Raw genomic sequence first — 12,792 nt, forward strand, 5'->3', positions numbered from 1 at the left:
TTTAAGTCCTTCTCTGTGCACTGGCCTCCTTTGCCCTAGTGTATGACTGGTGTGTTGGTCTGACCTCCTGAATTCTATTTCAGTTCCTGAGAGACATGACCCCATCAGCACCTTTCTTTGATCCCCACTATCGGCACTTTACGCAGGGGATCTATTCTTGCTCTGTAGACTGTTAGAGCTATAATCAGAATTCTAGCCTCTTATTTTGTGGATAAGAAACTCAAGCTAGTGCTAGCACATGGTATCTGCTCAATTATTGCATAAGTTTACAAGATAGTAGAGCAGGAAGAGATCTTAAAGATGATGGCATTCAGCTGCTATATGTTTAGTAATTATAAAAGCAAGCACTTATATAGCATGTACTGTGTGCCAAGCGGAAGCCCTGGTGGCACAGTTTAAATCCACCAGGTGCTCCTTGGAAACTCTGTGGGGCAGCTCTACTCTGTCCTGTAGGATTGCTATGAGTTGGAATTGACTGGACAGCAATGGGTTGTTTTTTTTTTTTAATGTGCCAAGTAGTCTTCTAAGCCCTTTACATAAAACAACTGACTTACGCATTGCTATGGATTGAGTTGTGTCCCCCAAAAATATGTGTTTTAAATCCTAACCTCTATTCCTGTGGTTATAATCCCATTTGGGAATGGGTTGTCTTTGTTCTGTTAATGAGACAGAATTAGTGTAGGGTGCATTCTGAGTCAATCTCTTTTGAGATATAAAAGAGATTAAACAAGCAAGCAAAGAAGCAGAGATGGGGAAAGAGAGATGCCAAGTCACAGGATGATCACCCAGGAGCAGAAGCTCAAAAAGACAAGGACCTTCCTCTAGAGCTGGCAGAGAGAAAAACCTTCCCTAGAGGTGGCACGCTGATTTTGGACTTTTAGCCTCCTGAACAGTGAGAAAATTAATTTCTGTTTGTTAAAGCCATCTATCTGTGGTATTTCTGTTATAGCAGCAATAGGTAACTAAGACAGAATTTGGGACCAGAAAAGCGGGGTGCTACTCCAAAATGTAGAAGTCGTTTTGGAATTAGGTAATGGGTAAAGGAGGGAAGAGTTCTAAGGTACCTAAAATAAAAGCCTTGATTGCCTTGAAGAGACTGTTGGTAGAAATACAGATGTCAAAGGCAATTTTGGTGAGGGCTCAGAAGGAAGTGAGAACATGAGAACAGCTATAGAGAAAGTCTCTATCATCTTAGAGAATACAAATGTCACCCAAAAAAAAAAAAAACCACCAGCAATGGAATATTGCTAGAAATGTGGATGTTTAATGTGCTTCTGGTGGGCTTTAAAAGAAAATGATGAACGTGTGATTGGACAATGGAGGAAGGGCGATTGATGCCTTTTATGCAGTGGCAAAGAACGTATCTGAATTATGTTCAAATGTTTGGTGAAAGGTAGAACTTGCAAGTGATGAAGTTGGATATCTGGCTGAGGAGATTTCTAAGCAAGATCTTAAAGGGGCCATTAGTTTCTCCTGGCCACTTATAGTAAAATGTGAGAAGAAAGAGATGGACTTAAAAAAATGAGCTGTGCAAAATGAAAACAGATCTTAAAGATTTGGAAAATTCTGTTGTACAAACTAAGACTGAAGGGGACAGAGAAAAAACAAAAGGAAAGAATGCTGTCTGCCTCTTAGAATTCTACAGACAGGAAACAAGCCAAAGGAGCTACATCTGTTGTCCTCCAAGAAAAGAAAAGGACCATCCCTGGAGCAGCTCAGAGATCAACAGAACTGTTTGGTAAGGGCTCAGAAGGAAGTGAGGAGAGCTACAGAGAAGCAGGGACTTCTCGGTTTCGAAGAGAGGAGCCACAATCAACTAGGTTTCAGAGTCAGGTCTTTGCTAACTCAGTTCCAGAACGTGGGGCTGTCCTTAAGGTGTGCCAGAGGGATGGGGCCACTGCCAGAGCTGAGGGGGTGAGGCTGCCATGCCCAAGAGGCAGAAGAATGGGGCCTGCTAGGCCAAGGGGGTGGGGTTGCCACTCAGAAGGACTAGGAGAATGTGGCTGCCTAAAGCCAAGAGAGCAGAGTAGCCTTCTCAAAGGGCTTGCAAGGTGGAACTGATACACAGGGTTGAGGGGCTTCCACCCGGAATCCAGAGGGTATGGCCAACGCCCAGACTCTGGAGGGATTATTTTCAAGCCTTGAGAGCTAATGTAAATAGTTCTGCTGGGTTTTGGATTTGCTGGGTGCTCATTATCCCTTCTTTCCCTCCAATTCCTCCTATTTGTAATAGAAATGCCTACCTTGTGCCTATTCCACCGTTGCACTTAAATGTACATAAATTTCTGTTTGTTAAAGTCATCCACTTGTGGTATTTTTGTTATAGCAGGACTAGATAACTAAGATAACCATTATACCAACTTCATGATGCAATTACCATCATCCTCACCTTGGAGATGGGAAAAGTGAGGCACAGAGGGATTCAATAATGTCTCCAAAGTCAGAGAGGAAATAGTAAAGTAAATCCAGATTATGAACCCTTGCCGTCCAGCTTCAGAGTCTGTATTCTTAAATATTATGCTACACTGATTAAGGAAATGTAACCCCTGAGATGGGAGGTGACTTACCCACAGTCACACAGCTGCTTGGTGGCAGAGATAGGACCAGGATTCATAGCCACTGACCCCAATTCATTGCTCTTTCCACTCTGCCTTAATATGATTATATCTGTATGTATCGCTCATGTTTCTGTCATGAATTGTGCCAGTCCTTCCCTGGTGTTTCCTCAGAAGCACAGACATTCTTCTGCTGGTTGGTGGGCTTCGTATCCATCTGGCTATGGGGAGTAAAGGAGTCCCTGGTTGGTACAAACAGTTAGTATACTCAGCTGCTAACTCAAAGGTTGGTGGTTCAAGTCCACCCAGATGCACCTCAGAAGAATGGCCTGGAGATCTACTTCTGAAAAATCAGCCATTGAAAACCCTATGGAGCACAATTCTTCTCTGACACACATGGGGTAGCCATGAATTGGAGTTGGTTCAACAGCAACTGGTTTATGGGGAGCACATGGAACGGTGGGGACAGTGGCACTTGACCTCTAGCTTCTACGGCCCAAAAAGCATGAGAACTGCTGCCATTTACCTACTGCAAAGGGTCAGGAATTCCTTCTTGGACCAGCAAGTTTAGAGTCTGGGCCCTCTGTCAGCCCCTTTTGTGATAGAAGATTGCCTGTGCCATATAAGTTTCAATCAAATCATCTATCCCTGAAAAGTATCAAGACTGTTTAAAAGAGTCTGCAGGTGAGTAGCTTGGTAGGAAACATGGAGTCTCTATGGCAGTTGTCCTCAGACTTACTTTGATCCCCTAGAAGAAATGATACTCTTAGCAGAACCTGATGAAATATTAACATAGCAAAAAAAAAAAGGTAATTTTGTGCTACATCAAATCTAATAGAGTCTAGAATAGCAGACACCAAACACTTTTTTTTTTAAATATGGAGAAAACTTTAAAACTGATTAAATTCTATCTAGTACCCTCATTTTTTTTTTTAATTTGGAGAACACTTTAAAACTGAGTAAATTCTATCTAGTACCTTCATTTTTTTCCTTTGAACTGGGGACAAGATGGCTATTGTTCAGTTTTCAGGACAGAACACCTTGACCGAGTTTGTAGGATACAAGTCTTGCTGAGTCCAGTTTGAGGGCCAATGCGGTAAGTAAAATATTCGGGAGGAGTCTCTTTATCCCAGGGTGAAAAATAAACACCAAACCACCAATTAATTGGAAGGTTTTAACCCTAACAAAGAGAGAGGCAGCTGGCAGGAGCTGTCTCCATTTCTCCAAATCTAGCTTGGTCCGAATGACCTTTTTTGTTTTTCTACTACAGACCAGAGACACAAGAGTGAGGTATGACCAACCCCTCATTTTCAGGAAGAGACAATTCCTACAAGGAAAGTGGGTATCATATGTAAATGAAACTCCATAGGGCGCTGGGTGTATCTGGACAACATTCTACAAACATCCAGTATTGAAAACACCCTATAATATAACTAATGGATGAGCTTGGGTCTTTGGAGCTTTCTCAGGGTTGTCTGAGTAACAGCTAAGCTGGCCTTTGCTTACACCCTTTTACAAAGCAAGGACTCCTTTTACAATGCAAATAGCCACTCCCAAGATTTTTGTCTTTAAGTCAGATTCCCGCCCCTAATATTTCCTGAAAGTAAGAAAGATGTGAGGGCAGTGGTGGTTAAGGAGACCCAGGTTTGATTCCTGGCCAATGCACTTCATGTGCAGCCACCACCCATTTGTCCCTGTCAGTGGACTATCAGTGGAGAAGGCTTGCATGCAGCTATGATGCTGAACAGGTTAAGCAGCCAATGAAAAACTCTGTGGATCACAATAATCCAATCCTGTTGTGCATGGGGTTGCCATGGCCTTCTATTTGATTCAATCCAGCAAATACACCTGTTTATTTCACCACCCTTAACACAATTGTCATACCGACTCTAACTATGGGACCTACTGGAAGCCATGGGTCTCTGAGGTCCCATAGTTGGAGTAGGCCTTGGCCACCTTCAGTGTCACAAACACCACCACCCCTGGGGATGAAATGATTGGCTATTATCTCAAAGGGATCCCTTCCCCATCATTCATTTATTCACTTATTTATTCATTTATTGTGTGCCTATTTTACTATGTGTCAGGCACTGTTCTATCAATAGGTGCTGGGATACAATAATTGAACTCAGCAAAAAGGGCCCTTTTCATATACAGCTTGTCTGCTAGTGGGAGGGGGCAAGAAACCAATGAATACACAAGAAGATAGTTATTATGATAAATTCTATGTTCTATTTTATGGTGATGATTAGAAAAACAGATGGACGGGAAGTGACTATTGGAGAAATCTAGACTGGATTGTCAAGAGATGTCTCTCGGGAGGTGGGGCCAAGATGGCAGAATACTCAGATGCTTCCTGTGGTCCTCCTTACAAACAAAAAAGACCCCCCAAAAAGTGAATTGGTTATACATGACAATCTAGGAGACCTGAATATCAAAGACAAAGTTGAGGAGTTGGACTGAGTGGCAGGAGGAGGGAGAGACAGTCCAGAAGGAGCAAAGATTTGCCAGACATGACCTGGGCAGCACCCTGCAGGTCGGATCAGCAGGTACTGTATGGAACAGAGACACCCCTTTCACCCAGGCACTCAGGGGCAGCCATCAGCCCCCTACCTTGCTCAGCCCATAACCCACTACTGCAGCCAGGTACCTTTGCCTGCTCCAATCACCCTTACATAGCCCTGCCTGTCTAGGGCTGTAGGTGAGAGCCTGCACCACACACTCGACCTGGACACCTGAGCTGAATCCACACGAGAAAAGTAAATGGATTCCTGGGCTCAATACCTAGTAACAGCGTTAACCACCTGGCAACAGGATGTGAGAGCTTTGAAGACGCCAGTAATCTAAGGAGCTCACACAAGCGCCTATTTGGGCATATCAAGACAAAACAAAATAAGAAGCTAGGACACAGGAAGCAAACATAAAATAAGTAAATATAACTTATTAATGGCTCAGAGACAACAGTCAATACCAAATCACATAAAGAGGCAGACCATGATGGCTTCAGCAAGCCATCAAAACAAGGAGCCAAGAAATCTCCTGGAGAAAGACAAGGTCTTGGAATTACCGGAGGTAGAATTCAAAATATTAATATACAGACTCTTCAAGAGATCAGGAAGAAGATCAGACAAAATGCAGTCTAAGCCAAGGAACACACAGACAAAGCAACAGAGAAACTTAAGAAGGTTATACAAGAGCATAATGACAGATTTAACAGGCTGCAAGAATCCATAGAGAGAAGGCAAACAGAAATCCAAAAGATTAAGAATAAAATTTCAGAATTAGACAACTCAATAGAAAGTTATAGAAGCAGAATTGAGACAAAGGAACTCAGAACTAGTGAGACTGAAGATCCAGCACTTGACACCAAATTATTTGAGGAAAAACCAGATAAAATAATTTTAAAAAATGAAGAAACTCTAAGAATTATGTGGGACCCTACTAAGAGGAATAACCTGTGAGTGACTGGAGCACCAGAACGGGAGGGCATATCAGAGAATACAGAGAATTGTTGAAGATTTGTTGGCAGAAAACTTCCTTGATATCGTGAAACATGACAAGACATCTATCCAAGAAGCTCATTGAACCCTGCGCAGGGTAAACCCCAGAAGAAAGTCACCAAGCCATATTATAATCAAACTTGCCAAAACCAAAGATAAGAGAGAACTTTAAGAGTGGCCAAGGATAAACCAAAAGTCGTCTACAAAGGAGAGTTAATAAGACTAAACTCTGACTACTAAGCAGAAACCATGAAGGCAAGAAGGCAATGGGATGACATATAAAGCCTTGAAGGAAAAAAATTGCCAGCCAAGAATTACACATCCACCAAAACTATCTTTCAAATATGATGACAAAATCAGGGCATTTCCTGATAAATAGAAGTTTAGGAAATTTGTAAAAAACAAACCAAAATTACAAGAAATACTAAAAGGAGTCCTCTGGTTAGAAAATCAATAACATCAGACTACAACCAAATCTAGAACACAGGACAAAACAACCAGATATCAACCCAGATGGGGAAGTCACAAAAATAAATCAAAGCCAGAGCACTGAAAATAGGGAAGCAGAGACATCAATATGTAAAAGATGACAACATTAAAACAAAAAAGAGGGACTAAATAATGTAGTCATAGAACTTTCATATGGAGAGGAAGTCAAAGCGATATAAAGAAATAAAAGATTGGTTTAAACTTAGAAAAATAGAGGTAAATATTAAGGTAACCACAAAGGAAACTAACAAACCTATACATCAAAATATAAAAAAGAAGAAAAACATAAAGACTCAGCAAATAAAAAATCAACAACAGTGAAAAAGATGAAAAGAAAATACATAAAGAGAAATGACTCAGCACACAAAAGTAAATGGAGCAAAGAAACTGTCAACAACACAAAAAAAGACATCAAAATGACAGCACGAAACACATACCTGTCAATAATTATGCTGAATGTAAATGGACTAAATGCACCAATAAAGAGACACAGAGTGGCAGAATGGGTAAAAAAAAAAAAAAAAAAAAATGATTCTTCTATATGTTGCCCACAAGACACACAACTTAGACTCAAAGACACAAACAAACTAAAAGAATGGAAAAAATATATCAAGCAAACAACAATCAAAAAAGAGCAGGCGTGGGAATATTAATCTCTGACAAAATAGACTTTAAAGCAAAATCCACCACAAAGGATAAGGAAGGACACTATATAATGATTAAAGGGTCAATACACCAGGAGAACATAACCATAATAAATATTTACTCACGTGACATAGCTCCAAAATACACAAAACAAACTCTAACAGTGTTGAAAAGAGAAATAGACAGCTCCACAATAATAGTTAGGAGACTTTAACACAGCACTTTTGGTGAAGGACAGAACATCCTGAAAGAAGCTCAATAAAAATAGGGAAGATCCAAATGCCACAATTAACCCACTTGATCTCATAGACATATACAGAACACTCCACCCAACAGCAGCCAAGTATACTTTCTTTTCCCACGCACGTGGAACATCCTCCAGAATAGACCACATATTAGTCCACAAAACAAGCATTAACAGAATTCAAAACATCGAAACACTACAAAGCATCTTTTCTGACCATAAAGACATAAAAGTAGAAATCAATAACAAAAGAAGCAAGGAAAAAAAATCAAATACATGGAAACTGAACAACACTTTGCTCAAAAACTACTGGGTTATAGAAGAAGTTAAGGACAAAATAAAGAAATTCATAAAATCAAATGAAAATGAAAACACATCCTCCCAAAACTTTTGGGACACAGCAAAAGCAGTGCTCAGAGGTCAATTTATAGCAATATGTGCACACATCCAAAAAGAAGAAAGGGACAAAATCAAAACATTAACCCTACAACTGGGACAAATAGAAAGAGAGCAGCAAAAGAAGCCCTCGGGCACCAGAAGGAAGCAAATACTAAAAATTAGAGCAGAAATAAATGAATGAATAAATAAATGAAATAAAGAATAGAAAACCAACTGAAACAGTTAACAAAACCCAAAGCTGAGTTTTTGAAAAGATCAGCAAGATCTATAAACCATTGGCCAAACTGAAAAAAGAAAAACAGGAGAGGAAGCAAATAACCCAAATAAGAAATGAGATGGGCGATAACACAATAGACCCAACTGAAGTTAAAAGAATCATAACAGAATGCTATGAAAAATTGTACTCCAACAAATTGAAAACCTGGAGGAAATGGACAAATTTCTAGAAACACACTACCTACCTAAACAAACACAAACAGAGATAGAACAACTAAATAAACCTATAACAAAGGAAGAGATTGAAGAGGTAATTTTAAAACTCCCAACAAAAAAAAATGCCTGGCCCTAACAGCTTCACTGGAGAATTCTACCAAACTTTCAGAGAAGGGTTAACACCATTACTACTAACGGTATTTCAGAGCACAGAAAAGGGCAGAATACTCCCAAACTCATTCTATGAAGCCAGCATAACCCTGATACCAAAACCAGGTAAAGACACCACACAAAAAAAGAAATTATAGACCAACATCCCTCGTGAATATAGACACCAAAATTCTATATTCAGCTTAACAAAATTCTAGCCAATAGAATTCAACAACATATCAAAAAAATAATAATAATAATTTACCATGACCAAGTGTGCAGGGATGGTTCAACATTAGAAAAACAATGTAATCCATCCGATAAACAAAAGACAAGAACCACATGATCGTATCAATTGATGGAGAAAAGGCATTTGACAAAGTCCAACACCTATTCATGATAAAAACTCTCAACAAAATAGGAATAGAAGGGAAATTCCGCAACAGAATAAACGGCATGTATCCAAAGCCAACAGCCAACATCATCCTAAATGGAGAGAGTCTGAAAGCAGACAAGGATGCCCTTTATCACCACTCTTATTCAACATTGTGCTGGAGGTCCTAGCCAGAGCAATTAGGCTAGAAAAAGAAATAAAGGGCATCCAAAATGGTAAGGAAGGAGTAAAAGTATCCCTATTTGCAGATGATATGATTTTATACACGGAAAACCCAAGAATCCACAAGAAAACTACTGGAACTAATAGAAGAATTCAGCAAATACGAGCATATAAGGTAAATATACAAAAATCAGTTGGATTCCTCTACACCAACAAAGAGAACTTTGAAGACGAAATCACCAAATCAATACCATTTAGAATAGCCCCAAGAAGATAAAATACTTAGGAATAAATCTAACCAGAGATGTAAAAGACCTGTGCAAGAAAACTACAAGACACTACTGCAAGAAACCAAAAGAGACCTACATAAGTGGAAAAACATATGTTGCTCATGGATAGGAGGACTCAACATTGTGAAAATGTTAATTCTGCCCAAAGTGATCTACAGATACACAATGCAAAACCAATCCAAATTTCAATGGCGTTTTTTAATGAGATAGAGAAAAAAATCACCAACTCCATATGGAAACGGAAGAGGCCCCGGATAAGTAAAGCATTACTGAAAAAGAAGAGCAAAGTGGGAGGCCTCACACTATCTGATTTTAGAACCTGTTATACTGCTACAGTAGTCAAAACAGCCTGGTACTGGTACAACAGATACATAGACCAATGGAACAGAATTGAGAATCCAGATGTAAATTCATCCACCTATGAGCATCCCATATTTGACAAAGGCCCAAAGTCCATTAAATGGGGAAAAGGCAGCCTCTTTAACAAATGGTGCTGACATAACTGGATATTCATCTGCAAAAAAATGAAGCGAGACTCATACCTCACATCATGCACAAAAGCTAACTCCAATGGATCAAAGACCTAATTATAAAATCTAAAATGATAAAGATCATGGAAGAAAAAATAGGGACAATGCTAGGAGCCCTAATACATGGCAACAGAACACAAAACATAACTAACAATGCACAAACACCAGAAGAGAAACTACGTAACTGGGAGCTCCTAAAAATCAAACACTTATGCTTATCAAAAGACTTCACCAAAAGAGTAAAAAGACAACCTAGACACTGGGAAAAAATTTTTGGCTACGACATAACCGATCAGGGTCTAATCTCTAAAACCTACAAGATACTGCAAAACCTCAACAACAAAAAGACAAATAACCCAACTAAAAAATGGGCACAGTATATGAACAGGCACTTCACCAAAGACTTTCAAGCGGCTAACAGATGCATAAGAAAATGCTCATGATCGTTAGCAATTGGAGAAATGCAAATCAAAACTACAATGAGGTACCATCTCACCCCAACAAGGCCAGCATTAATTCAAAAAACACAAAATAATAAATGTTGGCGAGCTTGTGGAGAGACTGCAACACTTATACACTGCTGGTGGGAATGTACAATGGTACAACCACTTTGGAAACTGATTCAGTGCTTCCTTAAAAAGCTAGAAATAGAAGTACCATACAATCCAGCAATCCCATTCTTTGGAATATATCCTAGAGAAATAAGAGCCGACCACAAGAATAGATATATGCACACCGATGTTAACTGCAGCACTGCTCACAATAGCAAAAAGATGGAAACAACCTAGGTGCTCAACAACTGACGAATGGATAAACAAATTATGGTATATTCACACAATGGAATACTACACAACAGTAAAGAACAATAATGAATCCGTGGAACGTCTCAGGACAGGGATGAATCTGGAAGGCATTATGCTGAGTAAAATTAGTCAGTCACAAAAGGACAAGTTTTGTATGAGACCACTATTATAAGAACTCAAGAAAAGGTTTAAACAAAGAGAACATTCTTTGATGGTTACAAGGATAAGGAGGGACAGAGAGGGGAATTCACTAACTAGATAGTAGACAAGAATTATTTTAGGTGAAGGGAAGAATAACACAACACAGGGGAAATCAGCACAACTGGACTAAACCAAAAGCTAAGTAGTTTCCTGAACCCAACCAAACACTTCGAGGGTCAGAGTAGCAGGGGCTGGAGTTTGAGGACCATGGTTTCAGGGGGCATCTGTGTCAACTGGCATAACAAAGTTTGTTAAGCTCTCCACTTTGGTGACTGGCATCTGGGGTCTTAAAAGCTTTCGAGCAGCCATTTAAGATGCATCAATTGGTCCCAACTCACCTGGAGCAAAAGAGAATGAAGAACACCAAAGACACAAGGAAAATGTTAGCCCAAGAGACATAAGGGCCACATAAACCAGAGACTCCATCAGCCTGAGACCAGAGGAACTAGACGGTGCCGAGCTATTACCTGAGACTGCCCTAACAGGGAACAAAACAGAGAGTCCCTGACCGAGCAGGAGAAAAGTGGGGTGCAGAACTCAAATTCCAGTAAAAAGACCAGACAATGGCCTAAGACTGGAGGAACCCGAGAAGACATAGACATGGCCCCTGGACTCTCTGTCAACCCAGAACTGAGACCATTCCTGAAGCCAATTCTTCAGACAAAGACTAGACTGGACTATAAAATATAAAATCACACTTGGGAGGAGATGTTGTTGTTTTTGTTGGGTGCCGTTGGGTCGGTTCCGACTCAGTGACCCTATGCACAACAGAATGAAACACTGCCCAGTCCTACGCCATCCTTAACAATCGTTGTTATGCTTGAGCTCACTGTTGCAGCCACTGTGTCAATCCGCTTTGTCAATGGTCTTCCTCTTTTCCACCGACCCTGTTACTTTGCCAAGCATGATGTCCTTTTCCGGGGACTGATCCCTCCTCACAACATATCCAAAGTATGTAAGACACAGCCTCGCCATCCTTGTTTCAAAGAAGCGTTCTGGTTGTACTTCTTGCAAGACAGATTTGTTCCTTCTTTTGGCAGTCCATGGTATGTTCAATATTCTTCGCCAACAACACAATTCAAAGGCATCAATTATTCTTCGGTCTTCTTGTTCATTGTCAAGCTTTCACATGTATATGATGTAATTGAAAATACCATGGCTTGGGTCAGGCGCACCTTAGTCTTCAAGGTGACATTTTTACTTCTCAACACTTTAAAGAGGTCCTTTGCAGCATATTTGCCCAGTGCAACGCGTCGTTTGAGTTCTCAACTGCTGCTTCCATGGGTGTTGATTGTGGATCCAAGTAAAATGAAATCCTTGACAACTTCAATCTTTTCTCCATTTATCATGATGTTGCTCATTGGTCCAGTTGTAAGGATTTTTGTTTTCTTTATGTTGAGGTGCAATCCATACTGAAGGGTGTGGTCTTTGATCTTTATTAGTAAGTGCTTCAAGTCCTTTTCACTTTCAGCGATCAAGGTTGTGTCATCTGTATAATGTATTTTGTCAATGAGTCTTCCTCCAATCCTAATGCCCCATTCTTTTTCATATAGTCCAGCTTCTTGGATTATTTGCTCAGCTTACAGATTGAATAGGTATGGTGAAAGGCTACAACCCCGACACACACCTTTTCTGACTTTAAACCACTCAGTATTCCCTTGTTCTGTCCAAACAGCTGCCATTTTGATCTATGTACAGGTTCCTCATGAGCACAATTAAGTGTTCTGGAATTCCCATTCTCCGCAATGTTATCCATAATTTGCTATGATTCACACAGTCGAATGCCTTTGCATAGTCAAGAAAACAAGGTAAACATCCTTCTGGTATTCTCTGCTTTCAGCCAGGATCCATCTGACATCGGCAATGATATCCCTGGTTCCACATCCGCTTCTGAAACCTGCCTGCATTTCTGGCAGTTCCCTGTCGATATAGTGCTGCAGCCATTTTTGAACGATCTTCAGCAAAATTTTGCTTGCGTGTGATATTAATGATATTGTT

Source organism: Elephas maximus, chromosome 4 (genome assembly GCF_024166365.1).
Source record: "Elephas maximus indicus isolate mEleMax1 chromosome 4, mEleMax1 primary haplotype, whole genome shotgun sequence".
NCBI classification, from domain to species: domain Eukaryota; kingdom Metazoa; phylum Chordata; class Mammalia; order Proboscidea; family Elephantidae; genus Elephas; species Elephas maximus.